A 12,266-nucleotide genomic window follows, 5' to 3' on the forward strand; every position below is an offset into this window, starting at 1 on the left:
CTTTCTTAAAAATAGGAACTATATTAGCAATTCTCCAATCATTCGGTACTACTCCTGAGTTTACAGATTCATTAAAAATTCTTGCTAATGGGCTTGCAGTTTCGGGTGCCAATTCCTTTAATATTCTTGGATGAAGATTATCTGGGCCCCCCGATTTAGTCCCATTAAGCTGTTTCAGTTTTGCTTCTACCTCAGATATGGTAATATCTACCTCCATATCCTCATTCCCATTTGTCATCCTACCATTATCCCTTATTAGCCTTATTAAAGACTGAGGCAAAGTATTTGTTTAGAAATTGGGCCATGCCTAGATTATCTTTAACCTCCACTCCATCCTCAGTGTTAAGCAGCCCCACTTCTTCTTTCTTAGTTTTCTTCTTATTTATATGGCTATAGAACCTTTTACTATTGGTTTTAATTCCCTTTGCAAGGTCCAACTCAACTCGACTTTTAGCCTGTCTCACTTTATCCCTACATGTTCTGACCTCAATTAGGTAGCTTTCCTTGCTGATCCCTCCCATCTTCCACTCCCTGTATGCTTTCTGCTTCTTCTTAATCACCTCTCTAAGATGCTTGCTCATCCAGCTTGGTCTACAACTCCTTCCTATGAATTTTTTCCCCTTTCTTGGGATACAGGCTTCCGATAGCTTCTGCAGCTTTGATTTAAAGTAATCCCAGGCCTCCTCTACCTTTAGATCCATAAGTTCTTCAGTCCAATCCACTTCCCTAACTAATTTCCTTAATTTTTGAAAGTCAGCCCTTTTGAAATCAAAAACTCTAGTTGCAGATTTATTTTTGTTAATCCTTCTGTTCAGTTTGAACTGAATTAGCTCATGATCACTTGAGCCAAGATTATTCCCTACAATCATTTCTTCTATGAAGTCCTCGCTACTCACCAAAATTAAATCTAAAATGGCATCCCCTCTAGTCGGTTCAGCAACTACTTGAAGGAATCCATCAGCTATCGCATCTAGGAAAATCTGAGCCCTATTATTATTACTAGCACTAGTCCTCCAGTCTATATCTGGGAAGTTAAAGTCTCCCATGATCATGCAGTTTCCATTAGTATTTACTTTATTAAAAACATTAAAAAGGGCTCTATCCATATCCAAATTAGATCCCAGAGGTCTATAGCACACCCCAAGCACTATCGTAGGAGAGGCTTTACTAGTTATCTTCCCCAATGTAATTTTTGCCCAGACGGACTCTGTCTTATCCATTGCATCTCTTCTTATTTCTTTACATTCTATCTCATCATTGATATACAATGCTACTCCACCCCCTTTACCTTTGTTTCTGTCTTTCCTAAACAGCACATACCCTTCAATACCTGTAGTGCAGTCATGACTACTATTCCACCATGTTTCTGTTATCCCTATAATATCTGGTTTCACTTCCTGCACCAGTAGCTCTAGTTCCTCCATTTTGTTACCTAGCCTCCTCGCATTGGTGTACAAACATCTTAATTTTTGCTGTTTGGCCTTGCTCACATTTTGTACCCTATTAGGCACAGTCATTCTACAGCCAGTATAACCTATTAGACTAGTATCCACAACGCACTCGCTCCTTATAACATTCTCCTACCCACAGCACCCCTACCCACAGCCGTATCCTTTCTTACTTCGTCTTCTTCCTCTCAATGCTAAAATCTGGCGCGGAGATTACCTGGACATCTCCCAACCATCTCCCCCAAATTCCTAGTTTAAAGCTCTCTTTATCAGTTGTGCCAGCCTTGATCCTAGAAGTCTATTTCCTTCCCTACTCAGATGAAGTCCATCCCGAAGAACTGTCCTCTGTCCGTGAATGCCTCCCAGTGGCCATACATCCCAAAGCCCCCTTATAGCACCACTGCCTAAGCCATCTGTTGACAGTCATAATCTTGTCACACCTTTGTTGCCCTTCATATATGCCCTTTTATAAGCTCCTGGCTCATATTTTGCAACTGAATTCTCAATATTAGCTTTGTGTAATGAAGATTTTAGAACATCCCACCTCCATCTCAAGTAAGTGCATGTGCCTTGAAGTCCAACAGGCAAATGGCATGCATTTTGGAATGTACTTAAATAAAATGCTAACTTTTCTGGTGATTGCTGAGATGATTATGTGGCAGGTCAGTAAGTTCCAGTGTGTTCATGAGTCATAGTCAATATTTTGATGTTAAAGGTCACTAATAAGTTAAATACTTCGCTAAGTTTCTTTGACATGATGAGATGGAGTGTTTCATTTTTGGAGAATTAATTTCCCAGGAGATTGGACTCCAGTTGTGTGAAATGCAATAAAAATCAGTGGCTAGAAGGGAAAAAGCTTTTAAAGTTAAACTAGGAGTTTTTCCTTTAAAATAAAGGATTTTATGTTATGAAGACTATAGGAAGATGCATAATACTAACAACACATGTAATAGAAAGTATGGGAATTACAGTCCCTCTATGCTTTGCCTCCCCAAGAGACAAGCCTATGCTGCAATTTCAGAGAGAGACATCTCACATCCGAAGTGTTCAGATCCCTAGTTCTGCTTTGACCTATTTTAAAGACAAGCTCAGATTCAAATTTTTGTCTGGATTTTGAAGAGTCCCCAAGGTTTGGCATTGTTCTGGTCTGGGATTTTGATTCAGGGCCATCACTAGTGTAAATAAAGGAATCCAGAGCCACTTCTGTATTAGACATCTTCAAAACCACGCAGGTCTAATTTATTATCCTCGCCTTTATTGTTGGTTAGACTGGGTTTGATGTCTCAGCTTGCGTTGTGGGGAGTGAGGAGTGCTGGAAGGAGTCTAACGGAGTGTATGCTGGAAGAGCAGCAGCAGCCTTTGAAACAGGGAAGTATGAGTCTCTCCCACACCAGTCTAGCAGAGAGCAGGGGAGAGGAGGTGATGCCAGGGCTCCGCATTCACTCTGGCTCCCTCCTCTTCCTGCTGCCATTACTCTAGCCTGGATCAGTAAATTCAATCTCAGCAGGGTTTGAGAGTCGAGAAGGCTCTTTATCCCTTCCTCCTTTGTTCAAGTGAAGAGCCAGCTAAAATCTGGCCCCTACATGCACAGCAAATGCTATACATCTCTGCAACCTAACAAACTGATAGAAGTCAGAAAAGGATGAATATCTATCTGAATGAGTTTGCCACTCAGTAACATCTCTTTGGATACTAAGCCTTTGTTCCTAAGCTTGCTTGCTGGCAGTCAGCTTGGAAACTGAAAGGCCAAACTGCTCTGATCAGACCAGCTTGACTGCTTTCCTGTCTGATAATGCAATTTTCTGTTTGTTATGTCTCTGTGTGGATCTTGTATGAAGTGTTGCCCCACAGCAGCAACCCATTCCACATCAGGCTCTTGGACTGGAAAGTGATAGCACTTCCACTCTCTGTGTTCTGAGACCAGGCAGGAACCAGCTGCCTGCTTTCTCCAGGCTGCTCTAATTTATGCTTTGCTTCCCAGAACATCCTGTGGGTCTCGGGGAGTAGCTAATAGACAAACTACAGTGTGCTCTGGCCACACCCTTTCCCTGCCACCGACAGTGGGGGCTAGGAGCAGGTTGTACATGAATCAGAGTTGGGGATATTTTCTGGGAGTCTTTTCCTCCCACTTCAAGACACCTTTACACTGTCAGAATGGCATAGATCGGCCTTGGTGTGCAAATGAGAAGAAGGTCCGTACATCTTTTTCTTCTGAATTGTGTGCTGCTTGAGCTGCTGAGGAGTGAGTTGGAAGCGCAACCCAGCCCTGTGCTAGAAGTTAGATATGGGAGACTGGTTATTGCTTGATCTTAAGGAAGAGCAATATCTGTGGCAGTTGCCCACTTCACTGAATAATCCTATCTGCTTAATCAGTGTTTTGAATCTTGAGGGAGCTAGGAGATTTTAAAATGGGAAATCTAGAAGAACCACAAAGGGATTGTCATGGCTCAAGTGAGGTATCTTATTTATTCTTTTATCCTCTTTTAATGGTGCAACTAATTGAATGTTTGTATACCAGACACTCCTTATATGCCTGTGTGATACCATTAATTCTGTTGATAGTTTCAAACTATCGAGTTCATAGTACACATTATGTACATCAATGATTTCTTGTTGTTAGGGTGACCATACCTCCTGTTTTGGACAGGACACTCCCTTTTTTAAAACCCAGTCCCAGCCATCCCAACTTTTTTGCAAAAGTGGGCATTTGTCTCATTTGCTCTTGCCATCTTGATCAGTGGGCAAGATTAAACAGGAAAAAAGCCCACTTTTTCAAAATGGGGTGTGGAGGAATGGTGCGGGAGGCAGGGCTCAGACGAGCTACGACACCAGCCTTGCATGGTGAGGGGAGGGCTCCGGATGAGTGGCTGGGGCTAGCCCCACGTGAGGTGAGTGTGTGTGTGTGTGTGTGGGGGGGGACCTTGGCTTGGGCTATCCCCAAGCAGTGTCCTATTTTCCTTTTGGGAAATACGGTCACCCTACTTGTTGTGCGCGTGGGGCAGACCCACGGTTAGTAAATTTGTTTCTTTCCTGTGGATTCTAAAGATCTTTGTCACACAGGATGAAATTAAGCTCCATACAGAGGGACAGCACAAAACCAATGCACCACTGAAGTATCACTTAGTCCCTATATCAGGAGTGGTGCACATACCATTTGCTGGCCCATTCACAGAAGGATGAAATTCACTCTCAAAGCAGATTTTCTTCAAAACTAAGTTTCAGAATCTGGGGGAATAAATAATATTTTGCACTTTACTCCTCCTCCAACAACCTGAAAACATTTTATGAACATTAAACAAACCTTGCCACACTTCCTGTGCAGGAAGTAGTATTGTATTGATACTACAGATGGATAAATTGAGGCAGTGTTTGAATCACTTTCTTACCAGGCTCTGGATCAGTTATTTTGAGTTCCAGTCTCCTTCTCTAACCACTACATCAGTCTCTAGTTAGGCTTTCCATAAGTTCTTCATGCCCTTATATTTATCTTACAGAGTATGAGAAGGAGAGTGAGTTTTGTTGTTTCTATTTTTAAGTGCTTGGGATGCACTCAGATATTAAGGTTATATATTCCCTGTCACAACATGAGTAGACAAGTGTTTACTCAGCCCTTGTTCTTTCTCTCCTCTTTTTTTCTAACATTTTGATCCGCACTAATCTTGTTAAACAAGCTTTTAACTTAATTTTTTTTGTCACTTTACAGCAACTGTGGACAATACATTTCATTCTATCTCTCATCTGATTATTCCTTTTATCCAGCTTTGTAGATATCATCTTAAATCTGTTCTGGTGAATTGCATTGACTTCTGTGCAATCACATCATTGATAAATTTGACTCATCCTCTTTTCCCTTTGGGTTTTAACCTCATATCTATTCCTCACAAAATCCTGCACTGTCCATTTTACTCTAGGGAATCTCCACAGACTCTCTTTAGGTGTTTTAAGGATGAGGTAATAGTGTATTTTATGTGTCAGATGGCATTTTCTCTCTGATTCCTTGAGCTATAGAGTTTAAATAAATCACCTAAAGCCATACCCATTGAATCTGTGTTTTAAAGGATTATTTCTTTGGCAAGCAACTCCAATGAAAACCAAAGGGTTGCAGGATATGATTTAAGTATGTTACGCTCTTCCCTCTGAGTCAGTAATAAACTCATGCCACAACATGACCTTACAACAGCCATGTCCCTTAAGTAGTATCTTTTAGATGAGGTGTTAAAATTAAGGCCCTGACCAATGATCTGTCAATTTTAAATAAACCTATTGTTAGGTCTGTTAGGTTAATGACATTCCACGTATCTAAGACAAACCTGAAATTTTGGTTGCAGATGGTACTCTTCTTTCCCTGTCCTATACCGTTATGTAGAGTTTCTGTGCTTTTTAAATTGGCGAGTCATTGCACCCTAAAGGACAATTTCAGCTGTACATTAAATACACACACAGTGAGATTCTAAAGCATAAATCATGTTTATTACAGTAGTGATGAAGGGACATCGAAGAGTGTGGCCCCATTTTTCTAGGCACTGTGTAAAAACAGAGTAGTAGATGGTCCCTGCCCCAAAGAATTTACAATCTAAATAGACACACAGACACAGGGTGGGGGAAGGGGCAAAACACACAAGCAGAGTGAACTATGTGATGGCAGAAAATGTCATGCTAGTGCCACAAGATTTTTGCTGTGAGTTGAGTTATGAGGGGATCAGCTAAATGGAAGGGGATTAAAGCGACAGGGTGTGGAGAAGAGAGAATAAAGGGCAGGTGTGGAATGAAGCTGAGGTGAAGAGATTGTGAGGTGTCAGGTGGAGGAGACAGCTGGAGCAAAGAGTCAGCACAGGTCAGAGTCAAGTCCAAACTGTAAAAGTTCTCAGTGGCCGAAGGTCCCCTGCTTTGGCTGCTTCTGTTCCTACTGGCTGGATCCTCTCTGCAGTTTTCCCAAAAGGCTACATGGTTGAGGCAATGGGATACACCACCTGGGACCTAGTGCCCGCAGGCTTGGGGTAGAGATCTCCCCTGCCCAGTTCTGGGTCCAAGAGGATGCTGGAGGGAGGTCTGACTCTGGCTGGGCCCCGTTTTACCCTCTCTCCCTGCAGTACAGCAGTCCCTGCTTTGGATGCTTCTGCTGACTGGAGTCTCTGGCTGGCTCCTCTTTGCAGTTTTCCCCCCAGGACACAATACAGGAGTAAGTTTTATGCACATATCCAAGGGATGTGATTCAGTTTGTTTTTGACTTTGACTATGTTTTTTTCTCTACCTACGTTGTTTTCCTCAGTCCTGCTACTGTAACTTCGGATTGTTTGCGCACCACTCTTCTATGCGACCAAAATATTTGTTCAAGCAGTTTCGCAAATGGAACAAAGCTCTCAACACATCTGTTCAGGTCTGGCTACCAACTCCATCTGGTGTACATCTTTTATCAAAATGACCTGATGTGATGCTAGTATTGCTGACTCTGCAGCAGTGTTTTCTCAACATGTCCCCTTTATCAGAAGCTGGAATGCCACCTCAAAGTGTCATGACTCAGCTTCATTCTTTGGGTGGTTATTTTCTCCTATCAGTCGAAGTTAGCATTTACAGTCTTGAGAAAAGTAATTAAAATGGCCATTCATGTGCTGTAACTATCTTTCACCTTCCTGTAAGCTGGGGTCTAAACCATTAAGTCAGTTTGCAAAGAAGGACCCTTCCTGACAGCTTGCTCTCTATCACCATGAGCATGTTCAGACTCAAGAAGCAAGCAGTACTCTATCATTTGTTCCCTTAGCTCCTCAAAAGAGGAGAGATAATTGGGGGAACTGGACATATGTCATACATTAACTAGGACAATTTTATCCTGATTACTATAGTGCTCTTTATACTGTACCTGCTTGTATCCTTCCTCTGTATCCCCCTCAACAGTTCTGCAAGGCAGCTGACTGAATTCTTACAGGGCTAAGAGACCAAATTAGATGGTTTCACTGTCTCTGAGGGAGTTGTCTTTAAATCTCTGGACAATATATATTAACCAATAATCATGTTTTATACCAGTTCATTTATATAATAGGTACCCACACAGGGAAGCTATGCTAATTAGGGCATGGAACCAAGTTCCAGGTACAGATTGTGTATACAAATGGTATGGGTATATCTGAATATACAAATATGCTTCCCCACTCTGACACTGAAGGCAAAAACATAGTTTAGGCTGGCTCCTACAGGAGGTGCAGGAACCTAAGCAAGCTGCTGCCTTTTTAAAGACAATTTTCTTCTTTAATAATCCATATATATGTTCTCTGCTATATTTTACTGTATAATTTTTTTATTTTGATTACTTTTATTTTCACTCAAAAACCAGTACATGAGCAATGGCTATTGCATCACAAAATTTGAATGCAACAACATTTTGTTGTAGTGGAGTTGTGCTAATGCAACGCAAGAGTGGTTTTTTGTAAAGCCTGACAATGCACCTCATTGTTCTGATGCTGAGAGCAGTGCAAGATGCTGCTCTGAATGTGGAACCAGGAATTCTTGTGTTCTAATTCTAGATCTAGCCCTAACTCCCTCTAATGGTGAGTAGAAGCTTTATACAAGTAGAGAGCAGGGAAGGGGTTAATTCAGGTCAGAGGGAGATTGACAGTGGGTCAGGTGGGGTCCGTTAATAAAAATACTGGGTTTTCATAGACCACCCTCTTTGAGACAGCAGAGAAGGAAGCTCTAGAGTGGGCTTTATACACCTCCAGATACTTTCATATGTGGAAGTCTGTGTACCCTGACGTTCTCCATTATGCCTAGAGCACAAAACTGCCCTTCCTGCCTAACAAGCTGGGAACAAGTGAGAGACTGAGGTAGCAACTGTACCCAGAAGAAAGAGGTAAGGCACTCCTACACAAACCCACTGTGATGCTAGTCCTATCACTTGACCTCCCTTTCCCTAAGGGCCTACCTTGTAAAATGAGTCTAATTTAACTATCCAATTTAAAAGAATTTGATGTGCATAAATTCAACTTGTACTGGGGAATATTCTTGCGAGGAAGAAGCTAAGTATTTTGTCTTTGGTATAGGAAAAGTAAGATGGCCTTAAGAAACAAAGAATGCTATTAGACTTCATGGGAAGTTCTGCAATCTTAGAGGCCACAGGGCAGTGAGAAAACAGTAACAAATATAAAAGAGAAACAGTGTCTAAGAAACATGGAATCCCGCAGGAGACGCACAGGCAGCCTGGTTCCCTTCCTCTGCCCCTTTATTTACACTGGTGTGCATCAGGAGTAATTCTTCTCAAGCCAGTGGCAATACAGCAGTAGAAAACCAGTATGAGGTTGGACTCCAGCCTGGACTCTAGAAGTTGTGATTATTAGTTAGAATCAAAAAATCACTGGAGCCTCAAGAGAGTGCTAATGAACGGGTACAGTCATTAAGAAGAGCCTGATAAATGACCCTGCTTGTAAGGGGAGCCTTCATTAGATTCAGTTTGGTTTTTGCTACAGTAGCAACAGAGCAAATAGCTGCAGTTTTGCATAAACTGTTGCATTAGCATGTTAAAGAAATAATGCTAACCCAGCACAAGATCTACATTTTGTTTTTTCATTCAAAGGCAGTTACAGTATGCTGGCTACTAATATTAAAGATCTCAATGTCCTTTACAAACAGTAATTAGTTTAGTGTGTCATCACTCCTGGGAGTTAAGCAAGGCAAGAAAATAGGCAACATTTTAAAAAATGGATAAAAAAACCTTTTTTTGTAAAAACATGATGCATAATTAACATGTTTAAACAGTGAGATTCAATTGAGTTATCACTCAGGCCAAGATGTTAGCATCCTTAAAACATAAGGATTAGTCACTTTTTATAAAGCCAACATTCACAGTGATTAGGTAGGCTAGAAAAATGTATCAAGGATGTAAACCTTCATGCAGGAGGGCATAAACCAGCCACTGGCTGTCTGGGTTAGGAAGAACTCTTTCCTATGGGCAGGTTATTCCATAACTGTCCATCTTTGGGTTTGTTGCACCTTTCTCTGAAGCATCTAATACTGGCCTTTATGGGATCAGGATACTGGACTGTGTGGCTCATGGGTTTGATTTGTTATGACAATTTTAGGATACCCTCCTTTTGAAGATGAAAAAATGAGGTAAAATACACAGTGCTAAACTTGCTCACAGTTACACCCGCAAAGCTGAATTATAACTTGCTTCTCTGGGCTTCTGGGCCTGGGCCTTAACCCCCAGTCCATCTCTCCTCCCCTCTCCTGAAATCGAGATTACAGAAGAAAAAGGATTAATCCAAATGATTACTAATCAAGCATTTAGATTCTGAGATCTCAAGATTCTTTTGCAGCATAGAGGTGGAAGGGAGGAATGGACAATAATGATTTTGAAGTGGTCCTATATAAAGAGGATTATAGGAATCTAGTAAATGGCAGCAAAAGAAATGCTTCCTCTTGAAGGAGAGCGACTCTGGGTTCACAAAAGGAAAACCCCTCAATTTAATTACTAATCTTAACCTGTTTCAGAGTAGCAGCCGTGTTAGTCTGTATTTGCAAAAAGAAAAGGAGTACTTGTGGCACCTTAGAGACCTGAATCAAGATATCTTTTTTCCAGAGCGGGTCATTTGCTTGCATAAAAAAGGCAAATGGCTGGAGGAGCAACATGATGATTATGAAGCAACTAAGAGAAGAGAACTTCAGTTATGTGCTATAAGTGTGTGACTTTGGTTACTTAAGGCTATAATTGTATTGCCATGTCTGCAGCTAAGTGGGATTTAATATCCAATATCTTGCCCTAATGACTTTTCATTGCCTGTCTGAGGCCATGTTTCAGATTTGTTTTATCATTTTATAACTCTTCTGACTAAATCAAAGAATAAAACCATCTCTTCCCTACATGAATGAGCATAAAATTAGTGACCAAGACCCAGATCCTCAAATGAATGTTGTCACCTAATTCCCACTGCAACCAATGGAAGTTAGAGGTAGGATCCACAAAGGTACTTAGGTGCCCAAGTCCCATTTTAGGCCCCACTGAGATCCACAAAACTCCCCTTTGGCTCCTGCTTACCCGCTGTAGGTTCCTAAACTAATTCAGTGCTGAATCATGTGCAGAAAGAGTACCCTTGGCACCTACATTTCTGCCTGTGTGCATGTGCTCTGCTGCCTCACCCGAGGCGCCCAGATGCTATCTCCTGTCTATGCTCCAGACTGATCACAAACCAGGGAAGACCGGGCATTTGTCCATTTAAAACTGCATGCTGGGGCCTGATCAGGTAGGCATGCCCAGAGGCTGCTTACTGGATCGGGCCCATCAGGTGAGTTAACACACAGTTGCAGGTGGAGGAGGGAACCTTCCTTTATAACCTTAGCTTAGTGGTTATGGAATGTGGGAGACCCCCCAGTTCAAGTCCCTCCTCTGTCTAATGAGGTGAAGGAATTTAACAGGATGTAACCACTCAGGGGAGTGCTCTAACCACTAGGCTATAGTGTCATGTAACTTTGTCTAGCCCAATTAATATTTATTATTCAATTATTTAATTAAAGTTTAAAAATCTTCATAGAAGAGACTGAGGGAACCCCATATCAGGATATTCCATACCATAGTACTTACGGTACTCACTTCAGATGTGGCAGATCTCTGTTCAAATCTCTGCTTCCTCTCAGGAGGTTGGGAGCGGGGGGACTTAAATGGTGTGGGTTGTCTTCCACATCCTGGGTGAGTACCCTAACCACTAGGCTAAAGGTTAGAAGAGAGCTGCTCTCTGTTCCTCTTCCCCAAAACCCCAGCTGTTTTGTGTAAACTCATCTAAGAGTCCTGATCCAGTTGGTGGTGCCTAAGCACACCTGCCAAATCTGGCCCACACACCACTTGTGGCCTAATGCCTGTCTTACCCCAGTTTGTGGATCACTAGCCAAGATAGGTGCTGAACTCTGAGAGAAGCATGGGACTTGGGATACACCCCTGTTGTCTGTGTCTCCTGCTGGTTGGCTTAGGTGGCTCCTAGCATGCTGGCTTTGTGGATTGCATTCAAATGTGCCTATCACTACCTATTCATTGCCTAGGGGCCTAAAAGTTAGGTGTTTTGATACTGATCATCCTATGGCTAAATCCCTTTTGTATATATTTGCCTAGGTACCTAAATACTTTTTGAGGATCTGGGCCAAACACATTTCAATGTAGGTGAGAGATAGCTGGCTGACTTGATATTTTTATGGACCCAGGGCTGCAATCCTTACTCAAATTTGAGTTGTACTTACACTTGTGGGCCTGTGTGATGGAGTGTCCACCCCACACAAGGCCTGGTGGTGAAGATTAGGCCAATTAGGCCTTACCATTTCCTGGCTTTCCTCCATGTGCAGCCTGTGGGTAAATTGGCATAACTTATCCCTTCAGGCCATTTTGGGGGGTGAACACCCCACCACAGCCTGCTTGCCTGAATCTGCACTACTCAGGAGTAAAAGATTCTGTAGGAGGGTGGTTACCCCGCTCTGGCCCTGAAGGGCTTAAAACAGCCCTGGGAGAGGGCTGTGGCAGGGGAAAAGCTGGGCTGATTGGGAAAGCAGTCACAGCTGTAGCCAGTGCAATCAGGGCCCAGCTGCTCCTTATAAGAGGGCAGTGGGCCAGAAAGGAGAGAGAGACTCTCTCAAGTTTCCTTGAGGGAGAAGGACCTGGCTGTCTGGGAGCTGAGAAGGGTACCTAAGGTAGAACAGGGCTGGGGCTCTCTAGCCTAGCAAAACCTCAGGTTGCAGGCCTAATTAAAGGCCTACAAAAGGTACTGGGGTTGCAGAGGGGTAGCCCAGAGATAAGCAGAGGCAGCTGGTCCAACCCCCTTTGCCAATGATGAGTGGTTTATAGACTGC

The 12,266-nt window shown here is 42.5% G+C and overlaps 1 long non-coding RNA gene across 3 annotated transcripts in view; it reads right to left on the reverse strand.

Annotated features, from left to right (window-relative positions):
- The window catches only part of LOC119859176, a 33,293-nt gene extending 22,133 nt beyond the window's left edge, over positions 1 to 11,160 (reverse strand). Inside the window, exons 1-2 of one of the 3 annotated variants that reach the window (XR_005294128.2) lie at positions 11,026 to 11,121; positions 4,600 to 4,673 (exon numbers count right to left, since the gene is read on the reverse strand). This is a non-coding gene — a long non-coding RNA (uncharacterized LOC119859176). Of the gene's footprint in view, positions 1 to 4,599; positions 4,674 to 11,016 lie in introns of all 3 variants that reach the window. The other 2 variants (XR_005294129.2, XR_005294130.2) reach the window with 2 other exon arrangements.
- Between the last annotated feature and the right edge of the window lie 1,106 nt (positions 11,161 to 12,266).

Source organism: Dermochelys coriacea, chromosome 7 (genome assembly GCF_009764565.3).
Source record: "Dermochelys coriacea isolate rDerCor1 chromosome 7, rDerCor1.pri.v4, whole genome shotgun sequence".
NCBI lineage: Eukaryota > Metazoa > Chordata > Testudines > Dermochelyidae > Dermochelys > Dermochelys coriacea.